The sequence below is a fragment of the Pelophylax lessonae genome (assembly GCF_965119305.1).
Source record: "Pelophylax lessonae genome assembly, chromosome: 1".
Taxonomy (NCBI): domain Eukaryota; kingdom Metazoa; phylum Chordata; class Amphibia; order Anura; family Ranidae; genus Pelophylax; species Pelophylax lessonae.
The window spans coordinates 804,537,776-804,563,706 of NC_138768.1; the positions used below are offsets into that span (position 1 = coordinate 804,537,776).

Sequence of the window (25,931 nt, forward strand, 5' to 3'; positions counted from 1 at the left end):
AGCCAAAAAACGCTGCCAACTGGCGTTTTTTGACATTTTTATATTCCATTGCTTTTTTATAGTCAGGGTTCTGTTTCGAGGTGTCGTTCAAGGAACATAGCCTGGTTTCACACTGGTGCATGCTGAACACCGCGTTTGATTTGCACCAAAAACACACCGCATTCCTGTGAACATCACATGTGATGTCTGTCTGTGCGATGCAATTTGAGCCATATATTTCTTATGGCTCAAACTGCATCACATTTGTACCAAAATGTTGTAGGACGCTTTTTTTCCCTGTACCTAAATCTTATCGCATTCTGGCAAGCATTGCATTGTGGGAAATTAGGTTACTAAAAAAGCAGAGAGGTGATTTTTAGCTAAAAATGCAAAAAAACGTGAATGACAAAAAACGCTGAAAAACGCCATTGCAAAAAAGCTACAGAATGCTGAAAAACTCACTACAAAGCTACTGGCGTTTTTATAACGTCCAGTGTCCATGAGGTCTAATAACGAGACACCTCAGTTACAAATCCCGCCATGGAAGCTGCCACACACCGGAAGATTTTCAAACAAAAATTCTCATCAGTACATTTGATGATTTGAGCAACATTTTCTTTCAACTTTCAGCCGGAGGTCACACTGGTGATGCACCGAGTATTTTCACCAGTACTAGTGAAAATGCTCCCAGTACCTGAAACCGATACTTTGCGGTGCGATTTGAGTCCATACAAAATGAATGGGCTCAAATCACACTGCAAAGAATTACATGCGATTTGAACTGGAATGAGGTGAAATTTCTGTCCAAATCGCTTTCGGTTTCCCGCACCGCTTCTGTGTGAACCCAGGCTTGTCATAGTGATTTTGAGCCTGAGTTCACACAGGAGCGGTGCGGGAAACCTTCCTACATGATGGGTTCCACCAGCTCAGGCTCCCATCTGACTGTGGATATCTGCGGCTCCTCCTGCCTCTACCATGGCTTTGTTCCCCACATCTCCAATGGCTCTTTCCTCCCAGCCTGACCGTACGAAATACAGGGATTCTAATTGGTCAGCACTGTCGCATGGACGGTGCTGACCAATCAGAAGCTGTCTAGCCAAGGAGAGGAGAGAAAGCTGCGGGGATTTAAAATCCCCAGGCCGGTGAAGTGGCTTTTCAGCGTCTGACAGTGGGGGTTTGCAGCAATCTGGTACAGCGGGACCGGGGGAATGGGGCCCAGAAGATGGTTGGAATCGCTGGAGGATGGGGGGGGTGGTGGGGGGGAGAGAACCGCTGGAAATGCAATTCTTTGCAGTGCGATTTGCACCCATTCATTTTATATGGACACAAAAAACAGAGCAAAGTATCGGTATCGGCGAGTACTTGATTGAAAGTATTGGTATTCCTACTCACCGATTAAAAAAAAGGACATTGATGCATCCCTAGTTCACACTTGTGTGCTGTGGGACACTGCATGCGATTCGCACAAGAATTCCTGTGCACATCACATGTGATGTCTGTGCGTTGCGATTTGAGGTATACATTTTGTTTGGCTCAAATCACATCGCATCCTCACCAAAATGCTGCAGGACCCTTTTTTTCCCCATACCTGAATTCTGAAAAATCGCACTGTTTTACGAGCCATTTTGGGGTGTCGTTAATCTAGCATTGACACCCGCAGCAGATCGCATGGATGCCGTGCGATTGCGGTGCTGTGCGGGAAACTCACAGGATTCACTGCTTTTCCCATGTCGCATCAGTGTGAACCAGGGCTCAATTTTGGAATTATTGAATTTTCCTGTACACAAACCACATTCATTATTGGGTTACTTTCACACCTGAGGTGGTTTCTACCATCCCCCTCAAAAGCCATCCGTGGTGTATCAATTTTCAGAAGGCGGTGAAAGGAGGTTTGCAGACAAGGCGACTTCCTGCAGACCTGATCTGACTTGGATGCTATTTATTAGCCTGTACAAGGGCTGAAATCATACACAAGTCAGATTGAAGTAGTGCAGGAACCTTTTCTAAAGTTGGAGCGACTTGTGTAGCTTCACTGAAGACAGCTCTCATAGGGAAACATTGCATTTGACATGTCATGCGACTTGGGGTCTCACACGTTGGATCCCATGTCGCAGCAGTGTGAACCGAGCCTAAGGCTACAGTCACACTGGCCTTCTGCTTTTGGTTTATTCAAACACAAGAGCAATTATCGGCTATATTGTTCTTACATAGGATCTGGGAGGCAAGAAGATCCTGGGTAAGTAGGGATGCACCGAAATGAAATTCTTGGCCGAAGCCGAATAATAATGAAATGCTTGGCCGAAGGCCGAATACCGAACGCGGTGTTAGGGGGCACTCTGATGGGGACATTTTATGTTAGGGGGCACGCTGATGGGCACATTTTATGTTAGGGGGCACTCTGATGGGCAAAACAAAACATTTAAATCAGCGTTGCTCTTAACATAAAATATGCCCATTAGCGTGCCCCTTAACATAAAATATGCCCATCAGAGTACCCCCTAACATAAAATGTGCCCATCAGCGTGCCCCCTAACATAAAATGTCCCCATCAGAGTGCCCCTTAACATAAAATATGCCCATCAGAGTGCCCCTTAACATAAAATATGCTCATCAGCATGTCCCTTAGCATAAAATAAGGGGCACGCTGATGGCCACATTTTATGTCAAGGGAGCACTCTGTTGGGCACATTTTTTTTCTTTTTTTTTTAAGGGGCACTTTATAAAGGCACTCTAATGAGCATGGCAACATATGGCAAAATATACCAGTCTGCACACTAATGCTTGTGCAGCTACCGTATTCTCCCCCAAATGTGCTCCACATACCTGAACTGCAGCCAGGTCGGAGCCAAAAGCCGCGAACAGGGGGGCCGGGCATGCACATAGTGTCACGTCCTAGCTCGCTGGACCGAGTGTGAAGGAGCCGCAGTCAGGAGCAGGGGGCGGGACGCGCGCGTGACGTCACACCCCCTACTCGCGGCCGGACAGGACACTGGCGGGGTGTGAGCAGGGAGCCGGGAGCCGCAGTGAGGAGGGGGACTGAAGGACTCCTAGGTAGCGGGCTCGCGGTCCGGGCGGAAGCATCTCGCGGGCCGCCATTTAGTGACCGCCGCTGACATTGTTCGGCACAAATTTAATCGGCCTTTTTACTTATTCGGCCGAACACCGAAAGTGCGTTTTTTGCTATTTTCGGCCCAATAATGTTCGATTGCCGAACATTCGGTGCATCCCTATGGGTAAGGGTTTATTCCCACCACAGCTCATCCAATGCGTGTTGTGTTGCATTACATTTTTTGTAGTGCGTTATAACGCACTGACGAGATCCTGCCAGGTCCTGTTGCCTGATATTTTTTTTTAAGTTGCTGAATGGCAACATTGCAGCCAGGGAATGTGCTGTAACTGCAAGCCAAGCATTTGGCTCATGAATGCAGCACAACCCCATTCACCTATATAGGAGAGATTCATGGGTAATGCCGCCTGTCAAATTCGGCATGTAGTGTTAAATTACCACACCGAGATGCAAAGCATCATGGCAGCATCCAATCAGCACCATGTCTGGGTAGTCAGGGGGTGGTAAAAAACATGGATCAACTAATGCCTTGTACACACGCAATGATTATCGGCCGACCGATCGTCCGACTTTTGTCCAGAGTGGTGTTTTGTTGGTTGGAATGTGCCTAGACTGCACACGAATTTTCTCGGCCGACAAAAATCTACTTCAGAAGTGATGTCATGTGCTGGTTTACTTTCCGTGTGTTTTTCTTCTCTGAGCATGCCCAGTCTTGCTCATCAGATTTTTGTCTACCGAAATCTGTACTGACTGACGGAAAATCGGCCGTTGTGTTGACGGCCAACAAAAATTTTATAGCCTGCACACCAGATTTTGTTAGGCCGAAAAGTCGGAGTCGGTTGTCGAAAGCATCATACTAATAAGCCAAAAATCGGCCGATCGGACGTTGGCCGAAAATTCCCAGCCAATAATCGATGCGTGTGTACGGGGCATTAGTGGCTAGTACTTCCGCCTAGCAGCACTGGAGTCGTGGGTTCAAATCCCAACCACAGCCTGCATGAGTTTCCTCCAGGCACTCTGGTTTCCTCCCACACTCCAAAGACATATTGGTCGGTTAATTGGCTCCTGTCTAAATTGGCCCTAGTATGTGTACGCATGAATGTAAGTTAGGGACCTTAGATTGTAAGCTCCTTGAGGGCAGGGACTGATGTGAACGTACAATGTTTCTGTAAAGCGCTGCGTAAATTGACTGCGCTATAGAACTACCTGACATACAGTGGGTACGGAAAGTATTCAGACCCCCTTAAATTTTTCACTCTTTGTTATATTGCAGCCATTTGCTAAAATCATTTAAGTTCATTCTTCTTCCTCATGAATGTACACATAGCACCCCATACTGACAGAAAAACACAGCATTGTTGACATTGTTGCAGATTTATTAAAAAAGAAAAACTGAAATATCACATGGTCCTAAGTATTCAGACCCTTTGCTGTGACACTCATATATTTAACTCAGGTGCTTTCCATTTCTTCTGATCATCCTTGAGATGGTTCTACACCTTCATTTGAGTCCAGTTGTGTTTGATTATACTGATTGGACTTGATTAGGAAAGCCACACACCTGTCTATATAAGACCTTCCAGATCACAATGCATGTCAGAGCAAATGAGAATCATGAGGTCAAAGGAACTGCCTGAAGAGCTCAGAGACAGAATTGTGGCAAGGCACAGATCTGGCCAAGGTTACAAAAAGATTTCTGCTGCACTTAAGGTTCCTAAGAGCACAGTGGCCTCCATAATCCTCAAATGGAAGACATTTGGGACGACCAGAACCCTTCCTAGAGCTGGCCGTCCGGCCAAACTGAGCTATCGGGGGAGAAGAGCCTTGGTGAGAGAGGTAAAGAAGAACCCAAAGATCACTGTGGCTGAGCTCCAGAGATGCAGTCAGGAGATGGGAGAAAGTTGTAGAAAGTCAACCATCACTGCAGCCCTCCACCAGTCGGGGCTTTATGGCAGAGTGGCCCGACGGAAGCCTCTCCTCAGTGTAAGACACATGAAAGCCAGCATGGAGTTTGCTAAAAAAACACCTGAAGGACTCCAAGATGGTGAGAAATAAGATTCTCTGGTCTGATGAGACCAAAATAGAACTTTTTGGCCTTAATTCTAAGCGGTATGTGTGGAGAAAACCAGGCACTGCTCATCACCTGTCCAATACAGTCCCAACAGTGAAGCATGGTGGTGGCAGCATCATGCTGTGGGGGTGTTTTTCAGCTGCAGGGACAGGACAACTGGTTGCAATCGAGGGAAAGATGAATGCGGCCAAGTACAGGGATATCCTGGACAAAAACCTTCTCCAGAGTGCTCTGGACCTCAGACTGGGCCGAAGGTTTACCTTCCAACAAGACAATGACCCTAAGCACACAGCTAAAATAACGAAGGAGTGGCTTCACAACAACTCCGTGACTGTTCTTGAATGGCCCAGCCAGAGCCCTGACTTAAACCCAATTGAGCATCTCTGGAGAGACCTAAAAATGGCTGTCCACCAACGTTTACCATCCAACCTGACAGAACTGGAGAGGATCTGCAAGGAGGAATGGCAGAGGATCCCCAAATCCAGGTGTGAAAGACTTGTTGCATCTTTCCCAAAAAGACTCCTGGCTGTATTAGATCAAAAGGGGGCTTCTACTAAATACTGAGCAAAGGGTCTGAATACTTAGGACCATGTGATATTTCAGTTTTTCTTTTTTAATAAATCTGCAACAATGTCAACAATTCTGTGTTTTTCTGTCAATATGGGGTGCTATGTGTACATTCATGAGGAAGAAGAATGAACTTAAATGATTTTAGCAAATGGCTGCAATATAACAAAGAGTGAAAAATTTAAGGGGGTCTGAATACTTTCCGTACCCACTGTAAATAAATAAATAAATAAATAAATAAATAAACCACCTGTTTTGACTGCTCCCAGGCTGCAAGTGTGAAAGCAGCCTTCGGCCAGTTTTACATTTGCCATTTTTTGGATCCCAAATCGCACTGCAATAATGACAAAATGCACCACGTGTGTTTGTGTGCCATTTGTTTTCAATGGCACCGGCGCACGTTACGATTTTGCCACAATAACTCTCACGACAATCCACAAGGCGCAAAGCTTGTCACCCAAAAGAAGCTCCTGCTCCTATTTGGGCAACAAGCTTCACGCATTGCGCATTGCCACACAACAATCGCGGCAAAACCACACCGCGTTTAGGTGCCTTAGAAATTAAGCGGCACCCGAACATGCATTGTAAGTTTTGTCATTCTTGCAGTGCGATTTGGGTTCTTGAACAGAACCCCAGCAATTCTGCCCAAGATCACAAAACCGCAGCTGTGAATGGGGGCCGTAGAAAATTTTCCATCCTGCTACTTCGAATATTCCCATCACTGCGTTCAGAAAGAACGTCGTTTTGACCCCACTAACGATTAGAAAATCGAATGAACGTTTAACGCAGGCCATACATGGGTCAAATCCCAAACAAATTTTCTTTCGAAAATCAGAAATTTCATGCGTTTTGTATTCCGATGGTGCTATCATTGATTTCGAAATTCGACCAAACAAGCCTTTTTTCACCTCATTTTGCTACAAAAAATAAATTGTGGCCAGGAATCTTCTTTTCTTTCCAGGTCACAGCTCATGCGCATTTCTTTTTCGATAATACTGCTCGCACGATTCTCCCATCATTAATTAGAAAATAGTTTGTTTTTCAAAAAATTTCCAACATGCCCGATCACTAAAATTCGATGGCTGCACAAAAATGGGTCGTCGCTGCAGGCCACTAAAGGTGGAAAATTCGAACGAAAATTCTTAGTTATTTATTTTCGAAAGAAAGTTTGTTTGGAATTCGACCCGTGTATGGCCGGCTTAAGTGGAGAGCAATTCCCCAGCTACGATGAGATGAGAACACCTTGCCTTTCCATTAATCAGTCATAAATGTTCCCGGTGATGGTTGGAAGTTCAGGAGGAATTCACATCCCTAACAAAGTACATATCAGACCAGGAGAGCCAAGCTGGCCAGCCCAGTAGAATACGTCGGCATCGAACATCCTCGTTCTGACTTTGATACTTAAAGTTGTTTAGGGTTAGTTCAGGATGTGGTTAATTAACGTCCAGCCTCAATGTCACATACCTTCATTAAAACCCCCAGACCCCGAACAATAGGTGTGTGTGGTGTGGCCGTGTTGTGTCGTTCTCATTAGGCAGAGGATGCGCTGACAGCTCGGCACCAGCTATAAAATCGCTCCAACCGTTGCATGTCAATCCACAGCCAGCACTGTTTGTTCCTCTGCGGCCGAAAAATACAAACAGCGTCTTGCTGTATTCCCAGGGCGGTCTGACACATGCCAACCCGTCTCTGTGGAAACTTACACAGACTCAGGCCGATTGCCACTTTTTTTTCACTCTTGCAATTCTCTTCACTCCATAGAAGCGGAGTAAACAATGATTTGCAAGGTCAGTGCCTGCGGTTTAAGGCAAGGCTAATGAAGGACAACCGGCAAAACTCCAGCAGATACTTACAGTGACCCGATTACCAACAAAGTACAGCATGCAATGAAGTGCAAACCTGGCAGACGCCAAACCGAACTCGGTTCTGCGGCATTATATTGAACGCCATTTCTGATTTGCTACAAATCTCCCCAAGACAGGACACAACAAAGAAACACATTCGATCCATTACTAGTAGTAGTAATAGACATTTAGTCTAGGTTCATATCTATAGGGTTGGGACTGATGCGTTTTTCAGGCACGTTTTGTGTTTTTAAACCCAGGGTTTGATGCGTTTTTGCATGCATTTTGTGTCCTTAACAACCAAAGAGTCATCAGCTGTCAGCAGGGTTTCCCGCTGACAGCTGAATGTAAAAAGTAATTGCCAGCAAATGTAAAAATTTTTTTTAAAAGAATAAAGCGGTAAAAAAATGCCTACCCCCCCCCCCCCCCCCCAAGCCATACCAGGCCCTTATCCGAACATGCAGCCCAGCAGATCAGGAAAGGAAGGGGAGACAAGTGAGCCCCCCCTATTGAACCATCCCAAAATTAATGGGGACAAGGCCTCTTCCCACAACCCTGGCCTGTGGTTGTGAGGGTCTGCAGGCAGGGGGCTAATCATAACCCCCCCCCCCCCCCAATTGTGAATAAGTATGGGGTTCACACCCATTCACAAAAGAAAAAAAAAAGCAGTGAAGTGTTTACAAAAAACAAGAACTAGTTTTTGACAAGTCACTTCCCCTAGCAAAATCACCTAACAGTACACAAAAACACTGGCTAGGCACACAGTTAACACTTTGATCTCCCAAGATCAGGGGTGCTCAAACTAAGGCCCTTCAGTTGTTCAGGAACTACAATTCCCATCATGCCTAGTCATGTCTGTGACTGTCAAGAGTTTTACAATGCCTCATGGGACATGTAGTTCTGCAACAGCTGGAGGGCCGTAGTTTGAGGATCCCTGCCCTAGATGTTTAACCCCTTCCCAGCCAGTGTCATTAGTACAGTGACAGTGCATATTTTTAGCACTTATTACTGTATTCGTATCATTGTAAACTGTGTGCTCCTGCGATATCTCTTAAAATAATAAATTAGATACCTGCTGCGAACACCGAATTAGCTAATCTGTGACTAATAAATGATGAATGAAAACAGTGTTGGTATTGCGCTGTTGTGAAACTAATTTGATCAATAATAAATGTAAATACCCAAATACATATGTAATCCAAATAAAAACCAATAATCACAATCCAAAAGACTGTAAACTACACCACTGATACGTGCTTATAACAATATAGTGGCTAGTATCCAAAAGCTTTGTGACATAATATAACAGTGGTAATAAAAATAGCAATCAATTAAAAGTCCATATGTAAAATGTGTAGTGATTTGATAACAGTGCATCTCTTCACCAATTAAATATATTGTCCGATAGTTCTTCTTCCCACTGATGTAACATCTATGTGCTCCATAGCCTCTCACCTTACTGCTGTATATATCTATATGTAGATATCTTATCTGTTGCTTGGTCTGCCCCCTCCTGCCTCTAAGGGTTCTCTTTAGGTCTATGAGGGTGGTGGATCTCTGTGGTGACTGTTGTTTCCTCTGTTATACTTCTGGTAGGCCTTCCCGATGTGCTCCGTTTAAATAAAAATGTAAAAGAGACTCCCCATGGTGTAATAAAATTTATAAAAGATTAATAGGTTAAAAACAGCTGTATTACTCACTTTTTTTTCGAACAGTACTGTGCATGTAACCCACAAGCGCCGAGCTCGTATAAATACCTCACTTCTGATATGCCTCTGCTCTGTTCACACCCTATGCGTTGCGTCACGCACACGAGACTTCATCAGGAATGGTTTCCTGATGAAGACGCGTCTGCGTGACGCAACGCGTACAGCGTGAAACGAGCTGAGGCATACCGGAAGTGATGCAATTATACCTATATTATATAATATATATTTCTCTGATGTTCTTTGATGGACACAGCTCCTGATTCTTCTTAACCATTGGGTTATACTGCCCCCTACAGGAGTAGGACACTAGGCAGGAAATAGCTTGACTACGCCCATTAGCAGTCCATGGGGGTTAACAACACCCACACTCAGCTATAGGCATTTTCTACCTATTTAGGAGTAAGGACCTAGTTGCTTGCTGGGATCTCTGGTCCTGGCATTTTTTTCCTTTTTAAATGCATTTTTCCTATCTTTGTTATTTAGTTCCTGTGAGAATATACTATCAACTGTCGGACTGGGCGAGGGACTGGATAATCTAGATCCAGAGGTTCCCCCCAGTCTGGCCAGCAAACGCACGCAGGCCTCAGCTCCATGCTAGGTCAGCCACAACATAGCCCCACTGGAAAGGGGCTGGCCTGTGAGTTAAACTTCTCGCAAGGACGCATATGACCTGGCCTCGGCCTGAGTCACAGCGTTCCTCCTGGCCAACAGCCACCCACATCCCAATGGAGCAGTGGTCTGTCAGGAGCGGTGCCCACCCTGTTCCTTGTATGGTAAGTAGCTGTCCCCCCTCTACCCCTGGAGGATTTTGGGGTGGACATGGGCCCCTCCCTGGGATGGTGGGACCCCAGAGTTCCCCTCCCTCCCCAGCCCTCTAAAAATTTGGCAGTCACTGTGGGTCTTCAGGCTCCCCCCTCTTCACTTGGGTGAGGTTATGAGCTGGCTTTTGCCACATGCTCTTAAAGCGGAGTTCCACCCAAAAGTGGAACTTCCGCTTTAGGTATTCTAACCCCCTGACATGCCACATTTGGCATGTCATTTTTTGGAGGAGGGAGCAGGTACCTAGTTTTGACAGGTACCCGCTACCACTTCCGCTCGGAGCGCCGCGGCGCCCTGAACGGAAGTTCTCCTCTCCCCCTCCCTCCCTGCAATCTTCTGGGACATGTCAGAGGTCCCAGAAGATTGCCGGCCAATCAAGACGCTCAGCGCGACTCACGCATGCGCAGTGGGTACCCGGCTGTGAAGCTGCAAACTGTCACAGCCGGGTGCCCACAGCAGTGATGCCGGCGCCGCCGAGACCAGAGGGAGAGGATCGAGGCTTCGGGCGGCTGCATCGCTGGACCGTTGGACAGGTGAGTGAAATGGCTGGAACTCCGCTTTAAGGGGGGCTTGTTGGAGTTGTTGCTGACTGGGTTTTTCCTGGTGCACAATAATGGTGGCATGATTGCCAATAAAAATAAACCGCCCCCACAGGGCCACCTCTTGCAAATGAGGTGCCAAGTTGGCCGCATGGTCTAGTAGGCCGCAAGCCACGATGTTGGAAGAGTGGGGGCGCCCCTACATAAAGCAGATTTCGCTTCATGCATCTGCAGAAAGGAACCGGCTGTGAAGTCACAAGGCTTCACTGCCAGTTTCCCTCAAAGCCAATTGCGGCGGCAGCACCCGAAGGCCAATGGAAACATCGGCTGGGGTGCCGACATCGCTGGATTCCAGGACAGGTAAGTGTCCTAATAATAATAAAAGTCAGCAGCGACAGTATTTGAAGCTGCTGACTATTAATTTTTTTGTGAGGGGGCTGGACCACCTCTTTAAGGTTTCTTGGTTGTCGCTTGGCAACTCCAAGTTTTAGCTCCCTCCATAAATTTTCTATAGGATTAGAGTCTGGAGACTGACTAGGCAACTCCATGACTTTAATGTGCTTCTTCTTGAGCCACTCCTTTCTTCCCTTGGTGGTATGTTTTGAGCCATTGTTATGCTGGAAGACCCATCCATGACCTTGAATGTAAGAATGGTGTTCTTAGGGTCATAGTCAGCATTTTTCTTCCTCCAAACACGGCGAGTCGAGTTAATGCCAAAGAGCTCAATTTTGGTCTCATCTTACCACAGCACTTTCTCCCAATCCTTCTCAGAACCATTTAGATGTTCATTGGCAAACTTCAGACGGGTCTCTACATGTGCCTTCTTGACAAGGGGGACCACCCGGGCGCTGCAGGATTTAAATCCATGCCGGCGTATTGTGTTACCAATGATTTGTTTGATGACTGTGGTCCCAAATGCCGCAAGATCATTCACAAGCTCCTCCCATGTAGTTCTGGGCTGATCCCTTACTTTTCTCATGATCATCCTTACCCCATGAGGCGAAATCTTGCATGGAGCTCCAGACTGAGGGCGATTGATGGTTATTTTGTATTTCTTCCATTTGCGATTAATCGCTCCAACAGTTGTCTTCTTCTCACCAAGCTTCTTGATGATGGTCTTATGGCCCATTCCAGCCTTGTGCAGGTTTACAATCTCGTACCTGACGTCCTTTGACAGCTCTTTGGCCTTGCCCATGATGATGAGGTTTGAATGGAAGAAAGAGATTCTGTGGACAGGTTTTTTTTATACACATAACGAGTTGTCGTTAGGAGCACCTTCCTAAATTGACAGGACTAATGCACATACTGTAGCCAATCTGTGGGAGCCAGAATTATTGTTAGTTGGTAGGGGATTAAATACTTATTTTACTCACTGAACTGCACCTCAATTTTTAACATTTGTATCATGTGTTTTTCTGGATTTTTGGTTGATATTCTGTCTCTATCATTTCAAATACACTTATGATAAAAATGATAGACCCTTCATTTCTTTGTAAGTGGGCACATGTACAAAATCAGCAGGGGATCAAATAATTAACTCTCCTCACAGTAACAGCAAAATGGCAATGATGATGCGATCCTTCTCATGCTACTACATGCATACTTGTGCTACTACATGCATACTTGTGCTACTACTACTACTACATGCATACAACTGAACTGCCAAGCTATCAAATGGCTGTGTCATAACTGATCATATGTGCATCACCATGGTAACTGCAGACCAAACACAGGCTAAGAGGTCTCTCGATTACTTTAACAGGCGGTGAAAGGGGGTCAGGCTCTCCCGCTCCACACACTGTGATATCAGATGTTTGGATGGTTTGTTCACAAGCCGTTACAGACTTCAAAAGCATCTGAGCAAACCAATCTCAACTTGATCAGATGCTTTGGAGGTCTGTGCAGAGATCTGGGGTCTAATAGACCCCCAGATCTCTCCGTACAGAGGGCATATCACGGCCCTTGCTATCACAAGGGATGTTGTTCATTGCTTGTGATAGCAATAAAATTCAATACAAAAAAAATAAAAAAAAGTCAATAAAATGAAAACACGCACGTAGGTCCCGTAAACGTTGATCATACCACACATGAGGTATCGTCAAAAACACCAGAATGAGAGCAATAAATCTAGAACCAGATCTCCTGTGTAACTCTAAACTGGTAAAAGCTTTTAAAGCGTCACTCATAAAGATTATTAGATACTGTGGTTTGTTGCCGTTCCACAGGTGAATGCAATAATAAAGTGTGACATGTTTAATATCTATTAACTCAGCATAACATCCTCTTTTATATTATACCAATATTTGGATAATATATTGTGTTTATGTGCACTAAAATTAAAGTGTTTTTATTCCTGAAAATCTGCTGCACAAATATCTTGCAGCATAAAAATTGCAACAACAACCATTTTATTCTTCAGGGCCTCTGCTTAAAAAAAAAAAAGGGGATTAGGCAGGCTTAGCGCTCATTCATTTCAAAGGCCAGAATAAATTAATATTCTGACCAATGAAATGAGCACCTAAACGCCTGAGGTGCCTGAACGCACCTAAATGTGCTTGAAAATGCGGCATTAGTCACGTTTTGACTGCTGCTTTTCTCATACCAGGGGAAAGGCATTCCGAAGAGCTGGGCAAATGCCCAGTGTGCATGAGGTCTTATACTTTTTTATTTTTTTTCATAAATCGCTACGCATCTGTTGACTGTAGGTAACCACATGTGCCTTAAAATAAGTTGCCATGCTGCATTGCAGTGTGTTGCATTTTAATACGTACTTTTCTTCTCATTTTCTGAAACATGCAACAGCAGAGGATCCAAACTATTCAGCGCAAACAAAAAAGGCCCTGCTCTGTATTTTTCCACTGCAAACCACCAACTGCTCCCATCTACATGCCTTATTTTTCCTTGCCTTGGCATGCGTTGAAAAAAATGTGTCAGTGCAATCTGGTGTCAATGGACCCTAAAGGCCCGTACACACGTACCGATCGTCGGCATACAAACGTCGGTGGACGAAGGATCTGCCGATTGTACGCGTGTTAGTATGGTGCCTCCGACAGATGTCTGCGCACAATCCGCGGACAAAAGTCTTTCGTGCAAACATGAAAATTTTTGTCTGCGGACACCAGAACGGACGATTGTTCGCCTGTCAGTACAGAATTCGGCCGACAGACCGCAGATTTGCAAGACTGGGCATGCTCAGAAAATTAAAAACACAGGGAAAGTTAACCATTACATGACATCACTTCTGCAGTCAGCTGAAGTCTGCAGACAAAATTCTTGTGCTGTCCTTGTGCTGTTTTTGCACTTTTCAACAGACACCGACATCCCGGGGAGAAAAGACGAACATTTGTATGCCTACCATCGGTACGTGTGTACGGGGCTTAATAGTGACTGTTGGTGAAGACCATGCAAAGATCTGAAGATTTGTTTACAAGTGGTTGTATTGATCGGTTTGGTTTAAAGTATGACATATCAATTTTTTTTCTATGGACCAATTTCATTATTGTGTGAAGAAAAAGAGAATAATAAAGCAAACAGCAATGAGCAAACTAGCAACGTTTCTCTAACAGTTATACAATCAAAAAAAATCAATCGATCAATTAATCCTGCAAGATAAATAAATGAGATATCCCCTAAATGGCTCCTACTAATGAGCAGCGCCCGCCATAGCTGTGGTTCAGACTGGACCTGCTCCTCAATGCTGTGCACACACTACAAGCTTGCTGAAAGCAACACTAAAGGGAGCTAAAAGCCGCATGGGTCACATGAGCAAAGGGTTGAGTTTCACAGAAAAGGAAAGTAGATTTGGTTCATGATCACATCTGCTAGAAGCTCTACCTAGACAGCAGTAATGTGGGATGCATGCATTCAAAGGGAAGGGGTGAGGACTTAAAAATATAAAAAAAAATATTTATATAATAATAATAAAAAACTAAAAAAAATCCCTGGGCTGCCATCTTCATTCTGGCTTCACTACAAAGCAAGTTACTGTCCTGATATATGCAAACAGAATAAGAAACAGACTCCTCATACTTCACTGGCTGCATGATTATTCCAGCTCACTAATTAGGCTAAGAAGTCCTCTGCCCTGGAACCTGGATCTTAGAAAAAGTCACCAGTTAACACTTTCATGTTTGTTTCCTTAGGAGATTCCTTCCCTTTGCCTCCCCAGGACCAACACTGTGCTCAGTAGCCCAATACTAAGTCAACATTGTATAGTTCTGCACAACTAGTTCATATTATTTTTCTTTCTCTCTTTGACGGTGACAATACTGGCCTGTCCTGTGCAATGTGCACAGCTGCTTCTGGTCTCTGGGGGAGGCATATTACAGTGTGACAACACAGGAGAGCAATAGAAAAAAAGAGACAGGGTTGTCACCCTAAATGAGGAACTGCATGTGATAGGCGGGATAACCAGAATTTTTTTTAATGACAGCTAATTATTGAAATATAATTATTTTTAAAATTACTTAACAGGTTAAACATTATGTGAGATATATGAAGATATATTACACACACACACACACCTGAATGCTACTAAGGAAGAACAGGTTTATAGGGGAGTGATATGGATTACGTCTATAGTTGATAATGGTGACAGCCAATAAGATATCACCTTTTATAACACAGAAATTGGAACAATGAATGTCTGATTATTGCTCTGGCTTTCTGCACTCTCCACATTGCTTATTGTATTCAAGTAGAATTGCAGCCAAAATCCTTCCCCTTTATATAGAGTAGGGGAGAGTTAAAGCCTATGACTAAGCACATAATACCCAACCTGGAGTATCTATCAGGACACGAGTACAAACAATAAGACCTGTCATTTCTTCCAGAGAAATACAGAGCGGGGTAATGCTTAGCGTAAGATATGTAATCAATACTACAGAGGGAAGGCGAGAGAGGAGTACTTACAGTAAGACTCATTATCGGTACTAGAGGGGGATAGAGTGTAGTAATCATCATCAGGAGAGGAGTACTTACAGTACGATCTGTCATCAGTACTACAGAGGGATAAAGCGGAGTAATCCTTAGGAGAGGAGTACTTACAGTACGATCTGTCATCAGTACTACAGAGTGGTGAAGCGGAGTAATCCTTAGGAGAGGAGTACTTACAGTACGATCTGTCATCAGTACTACAGAGTGGTGAAGCGGAGTAATCCTTAGGAGAGGAGTACTTACAGTACGATCTGTCATCAGTACTACAGAGTGGTGAAGCGGAGTAATCCTTAGGAGAGGAGTACTTACAGTAAGATCTGTCATCAGTACTACAGAGGGATGAAGCGGAGTAATCCTTAGGAGAGGAGTACTTACAGTAAGATCTGTCATCAGTACTACAGAGGGATGAAGCGGAGTAATCCTTAGGAGAGGAGTACTTACAGTAAGATCTGTCATCAGTACTACAGAGGGATGAAGCGGAGTAATCCTTAGGAGAGGAGTACTTACAGTAAGATCTGTCATCAGTACTACAGAGGGATGAAGCGGAGTAATCCTTAGGAGGGGAGTACTTACAGTAAGATCTGTCATCAGTACTACAGAGGGATGAAGCGGAGTAATCCTTAGGAGAGGAGTACTTACAGTATGATCTGTCATCAGTACTACAGAGTGGTGAAGCGGAGTAATCCTTAGGAGAGGAGTACTTACAGTACGATCTGTCATCAGTACTACAGAGTGGTGAAGCGGAGTAATCCTTAGGAGAGGAGTACTTACAGTACGATCTGTCATCAGTACTACAGAGTGGTGAAGCGGAGTAATCCTTAGGAGAGGAGTACTTACAGTACGATCTGTCATCAGTACTACAGAGTGGTGAAGCGGAGTAATCCTTAGGAGAGGAGTACTTACAGTACGATCTGTCATCAGTACTACAGAGGGATGAAGCGGAGTAATCCTTAGGAGGGGAGTACTTACAGTACGATCTGTCATCAGTACTACAGAGTGGTGAAGCAGAGTAATCCTTAGGAGAGGAGTACTTACAGTACGATCTGTCATCAGTACTACAGAGGGATGAAGCGGAGTAATCCTTAGGAGGGGAGTACTTACAGTAAGATCTGTCATCAGTACTACAGAGGGATGAAGCGGAGTAATCCTTAGGAGAGGAGTACTTACAGTACGATCTGTCATCAGTACTACAGAGGGATGAAGCGGAGTAATCCTTAGGAGAGGAGTACTTACAGTATAATCTGTCATCAGTACTACAGAGTGGTGAAGCGGAGTAATCCTTAGGAGAGGAGTACTTACAGTATGATCTGTCATCAGTACTACAGAGTGGTGAAGCAGAGTAATCCTTAGGAGAGGAGTACTTACAGTACGATCTGTCATCAGTACTACAGAGGGATGAAGCGGAGTAATCCTTAGGAGAGGAGTACTTACAGTATGATCTGTCATCAGTACTACAGAGGGATGAAGCGGAGTAATCCTTAGGAGAGGAGTACTTACAGTACGATCTGTCATCAGTACTACAGAGTGGTGAAGCAGAGTAATCCTTAGGAGAGGAGTACTTACAGTACGATCTGTCATCAGTACTACAGAGGGATGAAGCGGAGTAATCCTTAGGAGAGGAGTACTTACAGTACGATCTGTCATCAGTACTACAGAGTGGTGAAGCAGAGTAATCCTTAGGAGAGGAGTACTTACAGTACGATCTGTCATCAGTACTACAGAGGGATGAAGCGGAGTAATCCTTAGGAGAGGAGTACTTACAGTATGATCTGTCATCAGTACTACAGAGGGATGAAGCGGAGTAATCCTTAGGAGAGGAGTACTTACAGTACGATCTGTCATCAGTACTACAGAGTGGTGAAGCAGAGTAATCCTTAGGAGAGGAGTACTTACAGTACGATCTGTCATCAGTACTACAGAGGGATGAAGCGGAGTAATCCTTAGGAGAGGAGTACTTACAGTATGATCTGTCATCAGTACTACAGAGTGGTGAAGCGGAGTAATCCTTAGGAGAGGAGTACTTACAGTATGATCTGTCATCAGTACTACAGAGTGGTGAAGCGGAGTAATCCTTAGGAGAGGAGTACTTACAGTACGATCTGTCATCAGTACTACAGAGGGATGAAGCGGAGTAATCCTTAGGAGAGGAGTACTTACAGTATGATCTGTCATCAGTACTACAGAGGGATGAAGCGGAGTAATCCTTAGGAGAGGAGTACTTACAGTATAATCTGTCATCAGTACTACAGAGTGGTGAAGCGGAGTAATCCTTAGGAGAGGAGTACTTACAGTACGATCTGTCATCAGTACTACAGAGTGGTGAAGCAGAGTAATCCTTAGGAGAGGAGTACTTACAGTACGATCTGTCATCAGTACTACAGAGGGATGAAGCGGAGTAATCCTTAGGAGAGGAGTACTTACAGTATGATCTGTCATCAGTACTACAGAGGGATGAAGCGGAGTAATCCTTAGGAGAGGAGTACTTACAGTATGATCTGTCATCAGTACTATAGAGGGATGAAGCGGAGTAATCCTTAGGAGGGGAGTACTTACAGTAAGATCTGTCATCAGTACTACAGAGGTATGAAGCAGAGTAATCCTTATGAGAGGAGTACTTACAGTACGATCTGTAATCAGTACTACATAGGGATGAAGTGGAGTAATCCTTAGGAGAGGAGTACTTACAGTACGATCTGTCATCAGTACTACAGAGGGATGAAGCGGAGTAATCCTTAGGAGGGGAGTACTTACAGTACGATCTGTCATCAGTACTATAGAGGGATGAAGCGGAGTAATCCTTAGGAGAGGAGTACTTACAGTAAGATCTGTCATCAGTACTACAGAGGGATGAAGTGGAGTAATCCTTAGGAGAGGAGTACTTACAGTAAGATCTGTCATCAGTACTACAGAGGGATGAAGCGGAGTAATCCTTAGGAGAGGAGTACTTACAGTAAGATCTGTCATCAGTACTACAGAGGGATGAAGCGGAGTAATCCTTAGGAGAGGAGTACTTACAGTACGATCTGTCATCAGTACTACAGAGGGATGAAGCGGAGTAATCCTTAGGAGAGGAGTACTTACAGTAAGATCTGTCATCAGTACTACAGAGGGATGAAGCGGAGTAATCCTTAGTAGGGGAGTACTTACAGTAAGATCTGTCATCAGTACTACAGAGGGATGAAGCGGAGTAATCCTTAGGAGGGGAGTACTTACAGTAAGATCTGTCATCAGTACTACAGAGGGATGAAGCGGAGTAATCCTTAGGAGAGGAGTACTTACAGTAAGATCTGTCATCAGTACTACAGAGGTATGAAGCAGAGTAATCCTTATGAGAGGAGTACTTACAGTACGATCTGTAATCAGTACTACATAGGGATGAAGTGGAGTAATCCTTAGGAGAGGAGTACTTACAGTACGATCTGTCATCAGTACTACAGAGGGATGAAGCGGAGTAATCCTTAGGAGGGCAGTACTTACAGTACGATCTGTCATCAGTACTATAGAGGGATGAAGCGGAGTAATCCTTAGGAGGGGAGTACTTACAGTAAGATCTGTCATCAGTACTACAGAGGGATGAAGCGGAGTAATCCTTAGGAGAGGAGTACTTACAGTAAGATCTGTCATCAGTACTACAGAGGGATGAAGCGGAGTAATCCTTAGGAGAGGAGTACTTACAGTACGATCTGTCATCAGTACTACAGAGGGATGAAGCGGAGTAATCCTTAGGAGGGGAGTACTTACAGTAAGATCTGTCATCAGTACTACAGAGGGATGAAGCGGAGTAATCCTTAGGAGAGGAGTACTTACAGTAAGATCTATCATCAGTACTACAGAGGTATGAAGCAGAGTAATCCTTATGAGAGGAGTACTTACAGTACGATCTGTCATCAGTACTACAGAGGGATGAAGCGGAGTAATCCTTAGGAGGGGAGTACTTACAGTAAGATCTGTCATCAGTACTACAGAGGGATGAAGCGGAGTAATCCTTAGGAGGGGAGTACTTACAGTACGATCTGTCATCAGTACTATAGAGGGATGAAGCGGAGTAATCCTTAGGAGGGGAGTACTTACAGTAAGATCTGTCATCAGTACTACAGAGGTATGAAGCAGAGTAATCCTTATGAGAGGAGTACTTACAGTACGATCTGTAATCAGTACTACATAGGGATGAAGTGGAGTAATCCTTAGGAGAGGAGTACTTACAGTACGATCTGTCATCAGTACTACAGAGGGATGAAGCGGAGTAACCCTTAGGAGAGGAGTACTTACAGTACGATCTGTAATCAGTACTACAGAGGGATGAAGCAGAGTAATCCTTAGGAGAAGAGTACTTACAGTACGATCTGTCATCAGTACTACAGAGTGATGAAGTGGAGTAATCCTTAGGAGAGGAGTACTTACAGTACGATCTGTCATCAGTACTACAGAGGGATGAAGCGGAGTAATCCTTAGGAGAGGAGTACTTACAGTAAGATCTGTCATCAGTACTACAGAGGGATGAAGCGGAGTAATCCTTAGGAGAGGAGTACTTACAGTACAATCTGTCATCAGTACTATTTAACCAATACTGAGAGGAGTAGACTAACCATTAGAAGCAGAGGAGTACTTACAGTAAGACCATAAGCAGTACTATAGAAAGGAAAGGATTAACCATTAGAGGGCGAGGAGTACTTACAGTAATCATATAAAAAAGACGTATTTACAGTAAAATCTACAGTATATATATATATATACACATATTAATTTCACGGTGTCACAGTATAAATGAACCCCTTATAGTAGCGGTTATCTGCTTTTTTTGTACTATATACAGCTTATTTTCGTTTTTTTAACCGCATTTTGACAGGTGATAAAAAAAAAAAAAACGTGCTGCTGCTACTAAACGTCTTAGGCCTGGTTCACACCTATATATTTTTTGGTGCTTTTTGTAGAAACGCACTACAGTTCATTTAACATGGTTTTCTATGGGACACATTCACATCTATGCTTTTTTCAGCTGCTGTAAATTTGGAAAGGGACAAGGACTTTTTCAACGCAAAACGGGGCTTTTTTTGCTTTTTTGGTTCAATAGACTTCAATGGAGAAGCTGCAGAGGAGCATGTAGTGCGTTTTTGCTGTGATTTGCGTTTTTTAATCTGCTCAACAACAAATTGCCAAAAAGCCAATTGCACAGCAACAAGCACTGCAGAAATTGTTTAAAAGCAAATAGGTGTACACCGAGCCTTATGCTGGCCATACACATATAGATTTTCAGACGAGAATATTCATACGAAAAATCTTTGTACATTCACTGAATGAAAGAATGCCATTTGAAAATATCACTTGCTTTTAACATCAGTTTTAAAATTAGTGTAATTTCTGAGCAAAGACCACATCCACTGTCTGAAAATTCTTTTGACCAAGAAGTTTTCTATTCTACTCCTTCGAATTTTCCCGTCACTGTGTTAGAAAACGAACCACGATTTGACCCCACTAACGATTAGAAAATCGAACGAATGTTCCTAAAATTTTAATTTTTTTGAAGGAAAACATTGTTTTTGTATGGCCAGCATAGGTGACAGCAGGCACAGGGAGCTTTTATCAACCCACGTGCCTCTGACAAGAGAATCTGTCATACATCATATATTGCAGTTCTGTCTGAAAATCGGCAAGACAGTCTTTCATTTTTTTCTTTAAATAAAAAATTTGATCTCTGAGTCTGATGATATTGGAGCTGAAAAACGCTCAAAAACACCCTGGTGTGAATGGAGCCTAAACTTTACATATTAACTAAATTATACACCACACTTTTTTTAAGATTATTATCCGATTATTCGAAACAATAAATCGGTCAACAAATCACATATGAAAATAATGGTTAGTTGCAGCCCTAATCAGTACCAGTATTTGTTATTACAGAGGAGGGAGCAGACTTTTTTTTATTATAAGTACTTATATAGTGCCATCAATTTACACAGCGCTTTACATATTTATCATACATCAGGAGATATGGATCTATATTGTTGTTAGTACTCGGTATTAAAGAGGATGGGGCAGAGTAATGATCAGGAGACATGGACTTAGATTGGTGTTAGTGCTCAGTATTACAGAGGATGGAGGAGAGTAATAATCAGGAGATATGGATTGATATTGGTATTAGTACTCAGTATTACAGAGGATGGAGCAGAGTAATGATCAGGAGATATGGATTGATATTGGTATTAGTACTCAGTATTACAGAGGATGGAGCAGAGTAATGATCAGGAGATATGGATTGATATTGGTATTAGTACTCAGTATTACAGAGGATGGAGCAGAGTAATGATCAGGAGATAAGGATTGATATTGGTATTAGTACTCCGTATTACAGAGGATGGAGCAGAGTAATGATCAGGAGATATGGATTGATATTGGTATTAGTGCTCAGTATTACAGAGGATGGAGCAGAGTAATGATCAGGAGATATGGATTGATATTGGTATTAGTACTCAGTATTACAGAGGATGGAGCAGAGTAATGATCAGGAGATATGGATTGATATTGGTATTAGTACTCAGTATTACAGAGGATGGAGCAGAGTAATGATCAGGAGATATGGATTGATATTGGTATTAGTACTCAGTATTACCGAGGATGGAGCAGAGTAATGATCAGGAGATATGGATTGATATTGGTATTAGTACTCAGTATTACAGAGGATGGAGCAGAGTAATGATCAGGAGATATGGATTGATATTGGTATTAGTACTCAGTATTACAGAGGATGGAGCAGAGTAATGATCAGGAGATATGGATTGATATTGGTATTAGTACTCAGTATTACCGAGGATGGAGCAGAGTAATGATCAGGAGATATGGATTGATATTGGTATTAGTACTCAGTATTACAGAGGATGGAGCAGAGTAATGATCAGGAGATATGGATTGATATTGGTATTAGTACTCAGTATTACAGAGGATGGAGCAGAGTAATGATCAGGAGATATGGATTGATATTGGTATTAGTACTCAGTATTACAGAGGATGGAGCAGAGTAATGATCAGGAGATATGGATTGATATTGGTATTAGTACTCAGTATTACCGAGGATGGAGCAGAGTAATGATCAGGAGATATGGATTGATATTGGTATTAGTGCTCAGTATTACAGAGGATGGAGCAGAGTAATGATCAGGAGATATGGATTGATATTGGTATTAGTTCAGGATGGAGCAGAGTAATGATCAGGAGAACAGTAATCATGGTACAAGTTGCACTCCGTAGTACAGAAAATAATAATTCCAATACTATTACTCAGTGGTACAGAAGATAGGAGCAGTGTAACTATGAGTATGACCGTTCTCACACTATGTGGTGACTTTATGAAGAACAAAAACGGCGCAGATCACCTGGAGGACACAGAGATCACAGTTGGTGACAATACAGCACTGCGGTGATGTGCGGAGCAGAAATCTGCATCTTTCCCTAGCAGATCAGACATCAGCACCGGTCACCAGAGGGTCCCTTACTACACTCCATGAGAGAGCACATCGCTCCCCCCAGCTAAACAGGGACACTAAGATCTGCAGCGGCTGTGTATAGTAACCAATCAGCTTTTGTCTTCAGCTGATTCAGCTACAGGGAACTAAAGTTGAAAGAAAAATATGAACAGTCAGCTTTTTATTACAGAAGGGTCTTGCAATGTCTGATCTGCAATAAAACACCTACCGGCCTGCTCACTGTCTTCTATAAAATGTACACAGAGCTGCGCATGCACCATCAGCTTACATTCCAGGACAATGCCTGTGGGCTGCACTGCTGCACATGTGCAGTACTGATATCGTCCCCCATCAGCCAATCAAGACAGCCGAAGACTGGCACCCAGAAGAAGCTGGGGAGAAGATGCCAGTGCCAAAGAGGAACTTCATGGGTGTCAGACCACTGGAAGTAAGGTACCAATTTTTTTTTTTTAACATTAGTTCTGCTTTAAGCTTTGAAAATGAAAGATATAAGCTGATTGGTCACTGATAATCCACATTGTGTCTGCTCCTGTCTTAGGACATTCCCTTTAGCTTGCAGCAAGTGTGAATGGGCCCATCGAATGACAGCAGTACCAGTACTCAGGAGTACAGAGGAATTATCCAAAGGACATATGAATGACCATATAGTCATAGTAGAAATTACCATAATACCAGTACTAAGTAGTAAGCCTAGTTGGAATGACCACAGTACTAGTTTCCAGTAATAAGAATAGTTGTGTAGTAGGAATGACCATAGTAATAGTACTCAGTAATAAAAATAGTTGTGTAGTAGGAATGACCATAGTACTAGTACTCAGGAATAAGAATAGTTGTGTAGTAGGAATGACCATAGTACTAGTACTCAGGAGTAAGAATAGTTGTGTAGTAGGAATGACCATAGTAATAGTACTCAGTAGTATGTATAGCAGAAATTACCAAAGTACTAGTATTGACTAATCTGTATAGCATGAATGAACATAATACTAGTACTCAGTAGTAAGGATAGTAGCAATGACCATATCACCAGTACTTAGTAGTAAGGACAGTAGGAATGACCATTGTACCAGTACTTAGTAGTAAGGACAGTAGGAATGACTATAGGACCAGTACTTAGTAGGAATGACTATAGTACCAGTACTTAGTAGTAAGGACAGTAGGAATGACCATAGTACCAGTACTTAGTAGTAAGGACAGTAGGAATGACCATAGTACCAGTACTTAGTAGTAAGGACAGTAGGAATGACTATAGGACCAGTACTTAGTAGGAATGACCATAGTACCAGTACTTAGTAGTAAGGACAGTAGGAATGACCATAGTACCAGTACTTAGTAGTAAGGACAGTAGGAATGACCATAGTACCAGTACTTAGTAGTAAGGACAGTAGGAATGACCATAGTACCAGTACTTAGTAGTAAGGACAGTAGGAATGACCATAGTACCAGTACTTAGTAGTAAGGACAGTAGGAATGACTATAGGACCAGTACTTAGTAGAAAGGACAGTAGGAATGACCATAGTACCAGTACTTAGTAGTAAGGACAGTAGGAATGACCATAGTACCAGTACTTAGTAGTAAGGACAGTAGGAATGACCATTGTACCAGTACTTAGTAGTAAGGACAGTAGGAATGACTATAGGACCAGTACTTAGTAGGAATGACTATAGTACCAGTACTTAGTAGTAAGGACAGTAGGAATGACCATAGTACCAGTACTTAATAGAAAGGACAGTAGGAATGACCATAGTACCAGCACTTAGTAGTAAGGACAGTAGGAATGACCATAGTACCAGTACTTAGTAGTAAGGACAGTAGGAATGACCATAGTACCAGTACTTAGTAGTAAGGACAGTAGGAATGACCATAGTACCAGTACTTAGTAGTAAGGACAGTAGGAATGACCATAGTACCAGTACTTAGTAGTAAGGACAGTAGGAATGACTATAGGACCAGTACTTAGTAGGAATGACCATAGTACCAGTACTTAGTAGTAAGGACAGTAGGAATGACTATAGGACCAGTACTTAGTAGAAAGGACAGTAGGAATGACCATAGTACCAGTACTTAATAGAAAGGACAGTAGGAATGACCATAGTACCAGTACTTAGTAGTAAGGACAGTAGGAATGACCATAGTACCAGTACTTAATAGAAAGGACAGTAGGAATGACCATAGTACCAGTACTTAGTAGTAAGGACAGTAGGAATGACCATAGGATCAGTACTTAGTAGTAAGGACAGTAGGAATGACCATAGTACCAGTACTTAGTAGTAAGGACAGTAGGAATGACCATAGTACCAGTACTTAGTAGTAAGGACAGTAGGAATGACCATAGGATCAGTACTTAGTAGTAGGGACAGTGGGAATGACCATAGTACCAGAACTTAGTAGCAAGGCTAGTTGAAATGACCATAGTACTAGTACTCAGTAGTAAGGAAAGTTGTACAGTAGGAACGACTATTGTACTAGCACTCAGCTGTATGTATAGCAGGAATGACCAAAGTACCGGTACTCAATAGTAAGGATAGCAGCAAAGACCATATTATCAGTACTTAGTAGGAACGACAGTCGGAATGACCATAGTATGAGTACTTAGTAGTAAGGCTAGTTAAGATGACCACAGTGACAGTATTAGTACACAGTAATAAGAATAGTAACAATGACCATATTAGCACTACTTGTTAGTAAGTACAGTTGGAATGATCATAGTAATAGTAGACATTATTAGATATAGCAGAAATGATCACAGTACTCAGTACTCAGTAGTAAGTATAGAAGGAATGCCCATAGTAGCAGTAAGGAGAACTAGTAGAAGATGTGGAAATGCCTAGTACTAGTCTAGTAGTAAGGATAGTATCAATGCCCATAGTAGCAGTATATAGTAGTAAGGATGATGGGAGTAGTAAGGATGATGGGAGTAGTAAG

General features: G+C 43.1%; 1 protein-coding gene across 1 annotated transcript in view; it reads right to left on the reverse strand.

Moving 5' to 3' along the window:
- The window catches only part of RGS12 (regulator of G protein signaling 12), a gene marked incomplete at its 3' end in the record, with an annotated part of 381,119 nt that overhangs the window by 354,839 nt on the left and 349 nt on the right, over window positions 1-25,931 (reverse strand). The window lies entirely within an intron of this gene.